The sequence below is a fragment of the Lampetra planeri genome, chromosome 8 (genome assembly GCF_965212315.1).
Source record: "Lampetra planeri chromosome 8, kcLamPlan1.2.h2, whole genome shotgun sequence".
NCBI classification, from domain to species: Eukaryota; Metazoa; Chordata; class Hyperoartia; order Petromyzontiformes; family Petromyzontidae; genus Lampetra; species Lampetra planeri.
The window spans coordinates 11,332,137-11,347,214 of NC_136114.1; the positions used below are offsets into that span (position 1 = coordinate 11,332,137).

A 15,078-nucleotide genomic window follows, 5' to 3' on the forward strand; every position below is an offset into this window, starting at 1 on the left:
GCACCAGGGTCGCAAACGGGTACCCGTACCCGACCGGGTATGGGTAGCCGGGTATCGGGTAGGGTAAGGGTATCGGGTACCCGGTTGTGACCTCTGCCGTCTCTTTGTGCGTCGTAGTTGCCCATCCAAGCACCGTCCAGGCTGAAACCTGCTCAAGCTTCCGTGGCCTGACAAGATCTGGCGCGCTCCGGATGAATTTGGTGAATGGCAAAGCAAATTTAAAAAAGAAATGCACCAAATAAAACGTGCATTCCACTCGTAGCTTTTGTGCACTAACGGTAAAATAAATACCGAACGATATGTAGACGCTTCAACCTACATTATGCAAAGTGCCAGCTCCTAATTATGCGGTTACGAGCGCGTGTACATACACACACGGAAGTGCAAGCCGCGCAGAACTTTAATACACGAAGACACCTGCGGATATGCGAGCATTAAAAATGCCTGCCACCGAATCATTTGGCACCTCAAAAGGAAAGGGCGGTTTGTGAGAAGAGAGAGAGAGGCAGAGGGGGGTGAATTAAACATTAATTTCCTGCACTACACGGGGCTGCACAAGTATGAGGATTAGTTGTTCCCCAAACTTCCCTGGATTGGCCTGGGGGGGGGGGGAGCTAAGGACAGCAAGTTGTGCATGCCCTGTCGGCTGAGAGCTCTGAGCGATTTGCAGATTTGTTCCAAGCCGTGCAGATTAATCTCCCACTTTGGTGCATCCAACCTTATCCAAGCTGCCCAAATATTGCATCTACTCTGGTTTTCTCTGCGGTTGCCTCCATCCTGCATCGCCGCACTCTCCACAAACCCCCACCCCCCGGCTGCGGCATTCCCATTAAAAAGGAAAATATCTGCCGTGGTGTTACAATGCCACTCCACACCGCTCTATAGTTGCACGTGCATGCTTCTGCGGACTCGAACATTTAATTAAGTCTCGCAACAATGCATACGAATGCTTGCTATTCCTTTAGCGTGGCGCCGTAATGAATTAAGAGGCACTCGAGGAGAGATTTAAATGAGGACACCAAAGATTGGAATATCATTGGCAAGATTAGAACAGGAAATGGCTTTTCGTAGACTCCAGTGGGTACTGCCCATTTGCTGTGTTGTTTTCTCCAAAGTGGAATTAAGTCGATGATGCCAGCAGTTAGCGATGGGAAGGCGAAATAAGCGTATTTTCTTAGTTCACAGGCTGATCTATATCCGTTATCCCACCTACAGTCTTCTAACGTCTAACCCCGTCCCCCACCCCAACATTACCCAACGCGTTACTCTGCAAGGATTGCTCGTTTTAAAAAGGGGCTCTTCACATTAATGCTCTCTTGCACCAAAGGTCACCCCCTATTGTGCTAAGCATGAATATATAAAATGTCGTACAAATTACTTGATCGCGCCATCGCTAAATATTACAGTTGTTGAGATTCGCGTTTGCCAAAGCAGAGTGTGAACGTATTCTTAGGTTTTTTCGGTAAAGTCACGTAGGTAAAAAAATTAAATTAATAAAAGTAAAATAAAAATCACGACGTTTCGGAGGCAACACAAGCCTCTGTCTTCAGGTGGAACCGTCACAGCACGATAGCTGTATCAAGTGAGAGAAATTCCAAGAACACAGTATTTGTATATATACTGGTTGAGGGTGGGGAGGAGCCAAGGTAGGCCCTGAATATTATTTTTGTGAGGTTCGGTGCGGCTGAAGCACGCTGTTAGGAATGAGCCTTTGTTGTGTAAACTAGAGTGTGAACACTTCAGCAGCTCTTCGTGATGTGGCTAACCGTGAAACTGGCCACGAGACTATCCCCCCCCCCCCCGCGCGCCTCTGATTAGTACGGAGAAGTTCATTTGTTGTGAAAATTCCGTCACAGTTCCTATGATTGCTTTTTCATTGCTTTCGTGGCTTTATTTTGGTGATTTCGAAAAGTGTATTGGTTTAGCCATGTTTGTTTGTTGTAGTACAGAGTTAGACTGATGGCCTTAATCTAAGTTATCTTATGGTTGTTGTTGTTTGACTTGCATCCCACTGGGATTTTTGCACACAGCGTTGGTGTACGGTGTTTTTTTCTGCAATATTTTGCTGTCTTTTCTTGGATTTTCTGTTTACACTTAGTCACATATTCACTTTAAGATGTTTTTTGTTCATGTTTTTGTTTGTTGCGGTTGCACCCGATTCAAGAGCCGAATGGCTCACATGGCTATACCTAATAAATAAATGAACTTGAACATACATACAGAGATGTCCTGCTGGTCTTTGCCGCTGACTATACATGACAAACTTCGGAGCCTAATGTGCTCACCCTGGACTTATTCGCCACCCCCCCCCTCCAGCAGTTTGACGTGAACATACACGCTGGGGTTTAATTTGAACGTAGCAGAATTCAATTCATCCAAATCATCATCATCTTCGGCCACTGCTGCAAGAAGACCTATCCAGGCCATCTCTCGTGGTCTGGCTATGTTGAAAAAGTCTCTGAATTTGAAATGTTGCATAAACCATTGAGCTAACGCATCTACAAATGTATTTACAATTCACTGTTAATTTTTGACAAAAAAGTTTTTTGGGCAAAACTAAATTCTAATACTCGCATTAAAACGTTCCGCTTGGCATCGTGTGTGCATTATCAATCTGTGCATTCCTCCGCCTCTGTCCAGGCATCTGCATTGGTAGCTGCTTTGTGCACGCGGGAATGTGTATGTGTGTGGGAAGCGGTAGTGTTCTTAGGTTTTATCGGTAAAGTCACGTAGGTAAAAAATTTAAATTAATAAAAGTAAAATAAAAATAAAAAAGTGTAGTGGTTAGCACGCTGTGCTACGAACCCAGCGACCCAAGTTAGATTCCCGCTCATGGTCAACACCAGTAACGATTATCTGAACCGGTCCTCGGTCTCCCTTAGGTAGACTCAGTCTCAAACGAATCCCTGGTGCAGTGTTTAAACATCGCCACTCGGTAGACAAAAGGCTGCCCGGACTTGGTGCTGGCCACCCCACCCCACCGCGTGCCATGCCGACCTTCACAAGTGCTACTCGCTAACAGCACTTGCCACAATAATCTGTCTGTCGCCTGCACACGAGCTGATTTTACGAATGTCCTTTTCTGCATATTTCCTTCCTTAGCCTGCCACTCGATCGCCAGTGTCAACCACTGGCCATCATTCCTTCTCGTGATCAGCCAGGCTTTTTTCGCTGTCCATGTTTCTGATCCACATCGCGTTAAAAGTGTGTTCGTACAAGTTGAGTAACTTTACGTTATCCAGAACTGAACTACTCTATATTGCCTTCATGTACATGTGGTGTTTACAGTTTATTCTTAATTGGAACTGCTTGTGTGGCAGGATGGAATCTGTCACGTGCAGCTTATGTCAACGAAACGCAATTACTTGGCAAAATTCAAGACCTGCTCTTATTTCGTTTGCGAGTAGCATCCGCTCCTTTAGAAAGCTGTATACATTTTTTGCATTCATCCTAGTAATTTTTACAAATCAAAGAAACAGCAGACCATTTTAAACAAGTGAATGGGACGCCAATGTAAGTCACAATCATGGATAATTGATCCATTGTCACGGGCAAGTATCTTCATACCTCAATTGCCCCATTTACAGCAGAAATGGCTTGGTGGTGATTATTGCGGTCGTGGTCGTGGTGGCGGACCGCGGTTGTAGCAGATTGTGTCGATGATGGTGGGGGGTGAGGACGATGACGACTGCAATGGATAAATCTGTGCTAAGTGCATATTTATCAGTTTTAAAGCCACTGGTAAGTGCCATGCAAAGCAGTGCTAAGAGTTCATTTTAAGGCCAAAATAAAACGTGCTTCTGGACCAGTGTGAATTGAAAATAAAAAAAATGCTGTGACCCTGGCACACAATGGTCTTTTGTTGCTAAGGGTGCCATTAAAAAGCTTAATGTCTGCTGAACCTTGGAATTGGTGGCATGCTAGTACCTTTCTTCCAGCCAGCGCCAAATGTGCAGCTCACACATTCACAAAATCGTATCCAGATGTGGGCCTTCTCGAAGGCAGCTGGGCTATCCGACTGTATGAATAATTAATTACCCAACCAATGATTGCTTTGATTGCTCACATAAATTCGGACAACACAACAAAAGTAGCCATAACAGAGGTGTTGGATAATATTGGTCGCGAAAGCCTCCATGTCCAACTGACGAACCTCTATGGGGAGGATACTTTTCTTCAAACCAGAACATTTGAGAAACTCCGAATCAAGCGGATGAAGCCGATGTCTTCGCTCTAACGCGATCTAAACCGAACACCTCTATTATGGACAATATTGGTCGCGAAAGCCTTCGTGTTAAGCTGACAGCAAAAGTAGTTTTGGGGAGGGGGGGGGGGTGGTGGGGGTTTAAAGGTCTCGACATGGTGTGCCGCCGGACGGAGAGCGGTAGGCATTGATTGGTAGGTTGGGTGGCATCGTTAGTTGCATTTTTGTAACACAATTGCGGAGGCCCAAAACGGTCAAGCGGCCAGAAACAAGCGGCACTATCACAAAGTGTGAACAGGCAACACGTTTCACGAATTGCGTGCAAGGTTATAATAAAGGAGCTTGTGAATAGAGACAACGGGGGGGTGGGGGGGGGTTGCTGGCTCGACGTGGTGGGATGCCTTGGCAGCTGCCGATTTTAAATGGGTCTGAGTGAATGACCACCAAAAAAAGAGAGAATGAGTCGGTTAAAACATTTCCATTCGACTCGTCAAAGCTTTCGGTGAATCTTCCCAGCTCAACTCTGGGGTGCGCGAGTGCAAATCGAGGCGTCAGCAAACTCAGGCCCACCCCCCCCCTGTCTCGAATGATACGAATCGGGTCGACCCACTGGGGAGGCGATGCATTTTAATAGGGGGAGGATTTCCAGAGTTCAAATGCGAACATGCAAACCCAAGTGTGCGGGCTCGACAGGTGGACACAGCGTGATTTGGTGGCAGTGCCAAGAGTACACAGACGCTAGCAGCGTCGTGCAACTTGGGCTGGGAAAAAAAAAGCCTCACCTGCTGCGCGAAGACTTATAATGCGCATAATAGATGACACTCTTTGTTTTCCTTATTACTGTTTATTGTATGTTTCCAAAGGAGAAATCTGAGTCACTAAGTACCTTTTTTAAGTGGTTTACGCGGAACATCACTTCCATCTCATTGCTGAAATCAGCAACTTTGCTGTAAAATTAATTCATTTTTATTTGCCTGTGGAATATAGCATAGCGCACTGCAATTGAAAATTTAAATTAAATACTACGCCTGAATTATGCTGAAGCATTGTGTTGCACGCAATCAATATGGAATTTGTGGCACTACTGTGAATTTGTAACCATATAGACTAGGCGGAAAAACCATAAGTCATAGCCACACACCGTACACAATTTAATTACATGCCATATGACAACACATAACGCCATCTGTCTTCGCTATGTATCGCAGGATTGCTGCAGCATTTGCCAAAAAATATCCGTAGAACTGCAGACTCTGTGCACAACATTTTTTTTTTTAACATTACGCGAGATAAGTGCCTTCAGTTATTCTATTTTTTATTGACCACAAACAGCCAGAAGACCTCATTCACATCCAACGTTTTGATTCAATTTGCCAGTAGCCCGCATCATAACTGCCTGCCGAGCATTCGTTGGCAGCGCAGGGGAAGTACACACAGCCCCTTTAAAAAATGATTTAGCGAAATATTCGCCCGGGTTTACTTTTCCTCTGGCTACCGTCCAAAATTAACGAGCACACAATTATGAAATGTACTGGCCCAATGCTGGAAAAGGCCATTATTTATTGTTGTCTGGCCAATCACACTGGCACAAAGACTGCTGCGGGGAGCCTCAGGCAGTTATATCAAACACTTTTAGCAGCTTATTTGAATTTGCTTAAATAACGACCGTCTATGTTTTCATCTATGTTCATCTACATTTTTCAAACGATTAAACTTCGTCACCTTTTGCTGTACCAGGGGCCTAGGAGAGAGGGGGAACGATCACAGCACCACTATCTCCACAGCAGGCGCTGCTCCTCGATAGAGGCTGCTCGCGCAAATGCGCGCTCCCCCTCCGGCGAGCGAGAGCCTCCTCCACCGTCGCTAAGGCCTCCAAAAAAAGATGCAATTTGCACCTCAAGCAGCTCAGCCTCGTATGCCACGCCCGTCACGAGGCTGTCAAGCGGCCGCCCCGGCACAAAAAAAAAATAAGCACTGCTTAACGAGAATTATAAATGTGACGCGTTGCACTTGGTGGTATATATTCTTTTTTTTGTGTTCCAGATAAATATAGCTAGTTTGTGGCTATGTAACCGTTCACCATTTTTCCACGAAAGTGATTTCCTTTTTTGAGGTTTCCTCAAGGCAGAGTAAATTCATCATTATTATTGTTGTATCAGTATTATATTAAATAGGGCGGCAGTGCAGGGGTTGGCATGCGAATTTGGCAAACGGAGTGACTCCTGGCCACAGCTTACACCAGTTGTGCAATTAATGGTATTAATCGCATTCAATTGTGTTAATAATGATGATGCATGGCAGCTGGCTCACCTGCACACATACCGCTGCATGTTAGCCTCCACCATCGCAAGTTCGCAACAGCCTGCTGGTCATCATCCCACCCAAATTCAATTACCTTGGTGGGCCAGGGAAATAAAGTGGAAAAACTCCCAGATGGCCAGTTGGGCTGGCAAAGATGAGGTGACATGTGGACTGAAAGGTCATGGGGTCGCGAGGGAGTGAGGAAACTTGGGGACAGAGACCGAGTGGGTGTGTAAAGTGCAGCGACATCCTCCAGCAGTGCCGTGCCATTGGTCAGCATCGCTTGGGAGCAGACGGACAAATCGTTTAGGTGGCACCCTCCCCCAATTCCCGTTGCAAGCCAGCACTCTGGACCTCGGAGCAATCTGTCACCTCGGACATTACAGCCGTGGCTTGTTCTCTCACTTGCACAGGATTTCCATTTACACGTTTCCCAAATAAACACACCACCTCAGCATGGATCTCCCAGAGGCAACGCAGACGCACACACACGTGCACACACACGGATGCACGTGTGTGCGCACACACACGCCGGCATCGGTAGCACACACTATGCCCAACCGAACTTTTTAACATTAATGTAGGAATTTAGCTTTACACATTTTTTTTAATGTAAATCATTTACAGTAAATTCTAAATGCAGTTGTAGGTGTATTGGCTCAAGGGTTTATGCAACGTTTTAAATTGAGAACCATTTGAGCGCTGCAAGTAATGGCTTCAAAATTCCAAACCCGTACACGAAGGTTGTGTTGAAAAAGCAAGCATCCGAGTTCGTATTGCACCTATATTCAACATACCTGGGGAGGATGCTACTGTCGAAATGTATTTTTTTGGGTCCAGATCTCAAAAGAGCAGCTGGTACTGGAAGCCAGCAATATGGTGATGTGAAAACAAATCGTAGGTGATGTCTTAGATCTTGCACAAAACGTGGAACTTTATCAAAGGCCATTTAATTGGGCGCTTGGAAACAAATCTGCTTCCAAAATTCGTTAAGTCGGCGGTGTCGCTTATTAACGATAGTTGAAAAAAAAAATCTCCCCATCTAGGAGGCAGCAATTACACATTAATCAAGTGCACTAATGAGCGTAACGGCGTTAACAACATACAAAGTCTGCAACGGACGCGTCAATGAAGCTGTGTTCTAGACCGCAACGCACTGCGACTGCTCTAAGTGCAGCGGCGTTGACGCGAGGCTCGATCCAAACGGTGCCCGATAGCGGCCTCGAACCGCAAAGGCCTCACACAGCGGGGCGTAATGCGCATAACAGCCGACATTAACAGCAGCGAATACTGCCGCTATAATCCTCGAGATGTACGGTCACAACTGGAAGAACCGGGGGGTGGCGGGGGAGTCGGGAGGGAGGACCGACGGTGATGCGGCCGATGTTTACACAGCCGGAATTATTAGATGCAAGGGTTAACAGTTGCACCCGGTTACCAGAGATGATTCAGTTACGGGGTCTCATCGCTCTGCCAGTCAATAGTCTGCTGGGCTGATAAACACGAGACAGTGCTATGATGTTTACCACATCCACCTAATTAAGCCAACTGGTTTTTTCCCCCCTTCTCCATCCTATCAGTGCGGTTGCATTAAATGGCTTGTTATTTGTTTTAGCTTTACTTTTTCTGTGTTTGCCTGTGGTATTACATGCTGCTAAAGAACACTCAAGGTCCCCCCCCCCCCCCGTTTAGAATCAATACCAGGAAAAGCAGCACCAGACTTGAGTTATTAATTAATAGCAACCTTCAAATCACCAAGTCTTTAACAGAGCCAGGCGGCAAGACAAGAGGCTTTATGGAAATACTTTGGTCTGTGCTAACGCCTCTCATAAATCAGCCGATGGGTTTGTAATAAAAACAGAAGTCATTTTTCCTCCCCCTCTGCTTAAATAAAAACATCACTCCCCTACGCTGGGGGTTGCTCATTGGCACTCCAAATGAGGTTGTTCAGATCATTTTGCTTGACAAAGCATCTTCTGGATGCCTAGAGTCAGAGCACATCACCGTGATGTGACCGGAATAATCTGCAGCTCTCTCCGTGTGATCTTGCATTAGGTAGAATTGGACTGCCCGAAAATTCACACCCAAATTGCACGGGCAATGCGTCATGGGGGATTCAAGGCCGAGTACGTTAACTTCAGAATGAACGCGTGGATATTTATACCCACGGCGTGCATAACCTTCACTCGCGTCTGGGTACGTGTGGTCTTCGAAGAAAAGGCCATTGCCCTCAGCGTTAGCCTACCGCTTCCTATGCAATTATATTATTAGGTAGCTTTGAAGATGCAGGTGTTGAGGTTTATGTTCTGCTTGCTCTAGCACAGTACGTACGTACTTGCGCTTGTACAGCCATTTTGTCAATCCACTGCTGGATGAGTGCCTTCCCTGCATTGTACGGGTCACGGGGGTTATTTGATTATACTTCACCACGCTGGTCAGGGTGCGTTGGTGAAGGTGAGAAGCGCAAATCTGGTGCACAGGAGTGCAATACAACAATGGATCGCCCCCCCCCCCCGCTACTCACACAGCTGCCCAGGAAGCAACTTACGCATTTAGACCAAGAACACCTGAAATGGATGTACGTACATAGAGAACGATCAGAGACAAAGACATTAAAGAGCTGCTCCCCCACAGAACATCCCAGTTCACGGACCTTTCTTTATAATCTTGTCATGAAATAGAACAGGCGTTCGGGGCCATTACATTGAAACTTAAACACAGGGCTATTCAATGAGAACCTGTGCATTTTGTGCACCTATTTATCGAATTTGCATAGGCTATGCACATACATTCTTTACAAAATATAGTAAAGAAATTCCTTGCGTACATTGCCGTTGCATGTACTATTAATACTTATGTTTAGACCAGTTTGATGGCATTGATGACTATATGTGTGCATATACAGTACTGTACCCGTATTTACTTTCATTCAAAACCTGCTGCCGAGCACAAAACACAAACTGAATGTGCCCGAATCAGACGTTAAAAGATTGTTTTTCCCCAGATGTTTTGATTTTTGGTCTGCAGTCTTCATCAGTGGTTCTTAAATTCCTGCGCAGTGCACAGGCTGCCGTTTTAAAGCACAGGTGGTCATTCACCAGTCGCAAATATCACGTGAACCCTCCTATCATCTCACTGGCGGGGACCAATCAGGTAAAGCGAGTGACGTCCCTTGGCTGACCCCATATCAATGTCAAATCAAAGAACACGGGGTGCGGTTCCAAAAACAAAACATCAGTCATCATTGACACTGCTTGTATGAGGGACAATGAAAGTTATTTTCAAATTATTTAAACAATTACAGAATGAGTTTTTTTCATCAAATATGGAGTGAACTCTGTAATGGCACATGTGGATATATAAAGTTATTATTCATATTCATTACAGTGTATCTGCAATTCGCCAACTCTCCGTAAACACAATAGCATGGCTAAGTCACCTATAACCGAATCTCTAATAGTTGCTGTTCTTTGGCCGCATCAAATCATCATCAACATTCAAATAATCGTAAAAAAAGAAATCCCTTTAATTCAATGCACTTTTGTTAAGTTGCCGGTAAAGCTGTGCCCATGCATAGATTCGAAGGAACTGTGTTTCAAGCTTTCTTTGCGCTCAAGTAAACATCAGTAAAATCATTACACCTTTTACAAAACATCAAACAGGGGATTTATTTACGCATTTGAAAGGAAACAGTTTGTGAAGGTGAGGCTGCCACATCTGCCACGTGGCAATGCAGATAATTCCTTAAGCAAGCCGTCTCCTGTACACATGAACATCAAAGACCCAGTGACACGATCCATTGTAGAAAATATAGGTCATTATGTGTGTGCCGTTAGCGTCTGTAAAAAAACTATTATTCCCTTATGTAACTACGGTTGTGCAGGTGTCGTTTGCAAGGGACACATCCAAGGCTACCGCCTGGTTAAATCATATTTTGGCCACAGCAGTGCAAAGGCAATAAAATAATTCGTTTTTGCAGCAGCTTAAAAAAAAATTGCAGATGAATTTTGTAATTAATAGAAAGTATTTGACGAATTATTGATGTAAAATTATTTGTAATGACGTTATCAGTTTGGTTTCAATAATTCCAGCGCATCCACCGCTTAATATGGCGGCATTCATTGGCATGTCATCAAGCGAGAAAAGAGCACCACAATTACGACACAAAGACAAAGATGTCCCCTATAGCCTGAACAGGCGGTTGGGACAAGTGCTGTTCGCGAGCACCTACGAAGGCCGGCACGGCGCACGAGATGGTGGGTGTCCAGCACCACGCCCGGCCGCCTTTGCCTCCATTATAGCGATGTTTACACACTGCACCAGGTACTCATTTGAGGCCGAGTAGACCTAGGGGAGGTTGACGAGTTCAGATATTCGCCACTGTTTTTGACCGTGAGTGGGAATCTGACTCGGGTCACCGGGTTTGTAGCACCGCACGCTAACCGCAAACCCTACCGTTCCCCACAATAACGACACATTACAGTGTTGGACAGCTCCATTCAACCGCGTGGATTGATATAAACCCTCATTAATCTCTACTGATACATGCCAGAGCAACAGCAAGGCCAAATGTAGGATTAGCAATAGGTTTTAATTTTTTCTATTAAATCACAGAGAACATATCAGATTAACCCAGCCAGACTGGCATTTTCCAGTTCACTAAAACTCATGGGCATGTGGCTATTAACATTGGTGTGAGGTGCAGTAGAAAGCCCATTGTGCCAGTAGTTGGCAACACATAGCAATAACAGCTGGAGAAGGTGGTGTAATTATTGTTCTTGCATTGGCAGAACTCAAAAGATTAACATCTTTCTTAAAAACAAGTGAAATAATATTGAAACGGTGAAAGCCATATTCATCTGGGTTTCACAAAGGAAGGGCTTCTTGGCTGTGATTTTCACAGTATTTTGGTGGAATATCTGATAATTTTTCTGAAAATTTGAAATAAAAAAAATCTCAACGTGCAAATCGCTGTGGGTTTTCTCTGCATTCCCGCCGTGCCTCAAGTCCACATGGTGGATTGCAGCAAAGTGCGTGCGGAACCGGGATATTGCCGATGGAGTAGGTAGCTGGAAGTGCATTTGGCGCAATAGCAAAAGGAGACTTACTTTCATGACCGTGGCGACAATTCGGCCAGATAAAAAATCTCTCTGCCTGATCCTTTGTGGCAGAGTAAAGGCACCTCCGCCATTTATGGGATCGTCCACCCATTGGCGGTTCTATCCTGCATGGCTCACAAGGATGTGCGAGCACACACTTCACCGAAACCTATTTAACTTGAACAGGTAAGGCCCACTGAGCTATATAGCGCTTTTTCAGAAGCGACCTGGCCACAAATGATAGCTCAACCAAGTGGTTTATCACGTGGACATTTATAGCAGCCAAATATTCGATTCTAAATGTGAAGGGAAAAAGCAGAGGACCCGAAGTCAAATCCACGCAACCACAGGGAGAGAGACACGCAAACTGCACACGCTCGTGCTCATGTACAAAGTTGGAATAGCACACGTAAAAAAAAAAACACATAAAAACAGACTTAATGCATTCATATTTATTTTGACGCACATACTAAGTAGATGCTTGGGGAAGCGAGAGGAACCCTTCAACCAACAGCAGTTGGATCGTGGATGACGATAACGTTGTTGCACACAAAGATACGTGCAAACAAACACACACACACACAGATTCACAAAAACACACACACACACACACATCAGATGCACTGCAGGTGCCGTCATTGAGTATGTTTTATTATTATTTTGTATTATTTATTATTTCCTCTCCAAATACATTCCCGTTTGCGCCCTCGGTGCCGTGTTGCCACGAGACAAAGAAATTTCCACGTGGCACTTTCACACCGAGTAAGAGCATCACCTTGTGTCAGAGAATGGCCTCAGAAGACGTCACAAACATTGGCGACCGGGCTGAAACAACGCGTTGTTGTTGTTTTTGGTATCACGAGTGGCCATCCACGCCTTCGAACCCACGATCTCAACGGCGCAAAGCTCGGCGCTCCGACCCCTGAGGCCCCAAGCTACCTCCAAATGAGCCCCTATTACGGCCGACGTGGCACCAGTAGAATGATGCAATGCATTATGGAGCTTCCTGCCGCTGCCCACGTCACGGCACTGCGGTTTTCTGGCTGTGCAACAGCTGCGGAGGAGGCTGTTGGGGAGCCAGCTGTGCAACTCTGGCAGGGGCGGTGCTGAGGTTACACGACTCAACCCAACACTCCCCCCGTGGGGAGTAAGCGCTAACCCGAGTTGGAGGTTGACAGAGTTGACTCAACCCTCATCATTGCCTTGGTCGTCTCGCAAGGTTCCATACATTTGTGTTACTATCTTATGGGACGTCAACATTGGTTTATGTGTCAGTTTAAACACGTCGGCTTTCGCGAACAATATAATTTGTAATGCAGGTTTTTTTGGGTTTGATCGCGTAAATATATAAACAAGACACACCTTACTAAATTGTCTTTGACGACATATTTATTTACGCGATCTAACCCCCCAAAACCTGTATTATACAGTGGTTTATATATTTAAATTCTACATTGAAAGATAATTTCTTAAGAACTGCTTATTGTGTTTAGTTTGTTGTCCTTCCACCGCACCTCCGATTAGCACGGCTGGCTACATACAGTAGAAATAAAGTTCACACGTATATAAAATAAGACATGTACATGCAAAAGCCTTATGTGAATCCACTGCTGGATATGAGGGCAAATTCATGCTGTGAGGGTCGTCTGAGTGAATTCACCATTGCTTCAACACGCTGGTCAGTGTGTGTAGGTGCAGGTGGGGGAGCAAAATGCAATGCAACAATGAATGTTGCTGCACTGCCCACAAGGTCGCCCTTGTAGACCATATGAACGTGGAATTTCCTCGACTGGCTTCGGGCAAGACGGTTCCATTTTTTGCGAATCAAATCCACTGAGTGCACGTGTGCACAGACACGTGTGTACAGACACGTGTGCACGTGGTTGCAACGGACGAAATGTAACGCGATTTAACAACTCTGCCCTATATGCGTGGCTTGAACTACGATGCCATATTGCCGTGGCAAAAATCCCTCTGCCCTGTCCATAGATTTGGATTGGCTCGTGATCGCAGAGCGCACTTGCACACCGCCCATTTATTTTTAGTTAAGAGATAGCATTCTAGATAGCGCACAAATAAATAAAGTTAGAAAGGCAAAACATTTCTAAACGGCTCAAAACTTTCTTCACAGCAAAATCATCCACCGCTCTCCTCTCAAGCTGCATCGCCGAATTCTCAGCATTCACCCCGGGCAGAATGCCTCGCATGACGCCGACTTTTGCCGACATGCCAAGACCGCCTTAAAAAGGACATTGCCCAAAAGCACTTATCGTACCGTGTGCTGTCCGCTACGTGAGCAGGGGATGCCATGGTGTTTGTTAATGCACCCCTTTTTTCCTTTCTGGCTTCCTCCTCTCTCTCACACACACACATGCTCTCCCCCACCGTGCGGACAAGGCGCGTGCGAGCTGGTGTATATAATGACATGCCTTTAAGCGGTGGTACAAGCTTACAGTAGCCCGGCTCCCACATGCTTAACGCTGCACGTTGCGCACTGCATACAAATGCGCACACGAGGACGGGTTAATGCTCCCGGCTGCATATCGGCCGCATACAAAGCAATACACTGTAATACTTGTACAATCTGTCAATACCTCTCCATGCGAAGTAATGCTGAGCGTGCTTTAATGCAATTATAATCTCAAGTTGGTTTTAATTTGCGCAGACATTAATTGCAAGGGTATTTTCAGTCACGGTGCAAACCGGTGATTGGTAAGCAAGGGTAGTGTTTAATAAAGGTTTATTGTAACATTGATTTTGACAGTAAATGCGCCGGCAGTACCGAATTGTAATCAATGGGGGAGATTATAAGCTGTGCATATAAAAGAAAATCCAACAGGGCTTCGTATACATTCTAAATAGGGTATGTAACTGCAGGAGAACCATTCATCACCTAACAAGCATGTATACAATGCTTAGGAAAATTACAAAAGGTTAAATTTATTATTATTAATATTTTGATGTGAATTTAACCGGTTGCACAGTTAGAAATTCGCAACGCGAACGGTGAAATTTGTGATGCGTCTGCCACTCAAGATGGACACGATGCAGCGGAGGAGATGTAGCAGAGGAGATGCAGTGGAGGAGATGCTGGGGAAGGAATTTCGAGCTCAACGTTCCCGCAATGAGCCGACTCCGGGCTCATTATCCTCGTTAACGATCACTGGGCCTGCTTGCACAGCAAACGGTCATAAGACCAAGGGCTCTAAGAAGGCGTTGATTGCTGCTGCTGCTACTACATAATAGGTCAATCGATAAAATGCTTTGTTTATGACCAGGTGAGAATCAATTGAGTCAAAGAGCCTCTTTTGCTCAGGGCACCTTGCAAAAGTGATGCAACGATGTGCATGACTTCACATGCAGATATAAAGTACGGTGCATGTCTACATGACAATGTCGCGTGGCATTTTGCCACGCGTATTTTCATTGTCATGTTGAGATTCGTTGGCTACAAGTTATTGCACCCCAATTATA

The 15,078-nt window shown here is 45.3% G+C and overlaps 1 protein-coding gene across 3 annotated transcripts in view; it reads right to left on the minus strand.

Moving 5' to 3' along the window:
- LOC144720328 (serine/threonine-protein kinase BRSK2-like) overlaps positions 1 to 15,078 on the minus strand; it is a 202,073-nt gene that overhangs the window by 159,923 nt on the left and 27,072 nt on the right. Inside the window, exon 1 of one of the 3 annotated variants that reach the window (XM_078597015.1) lies at positions 12,380 to 12,575. The exons of the other annotated variants lie outside the window; for them this stretch is intronic. The gene's annotated coding sequence lies outside the window, so the exon portion shown is untranslated. Of the gene's footprint in view, positions 1 to 12,379; positions 12,576 to 15,078 lie in introns of those variants that run through there. 3 annotated transcript variants of the gene reach the window in all.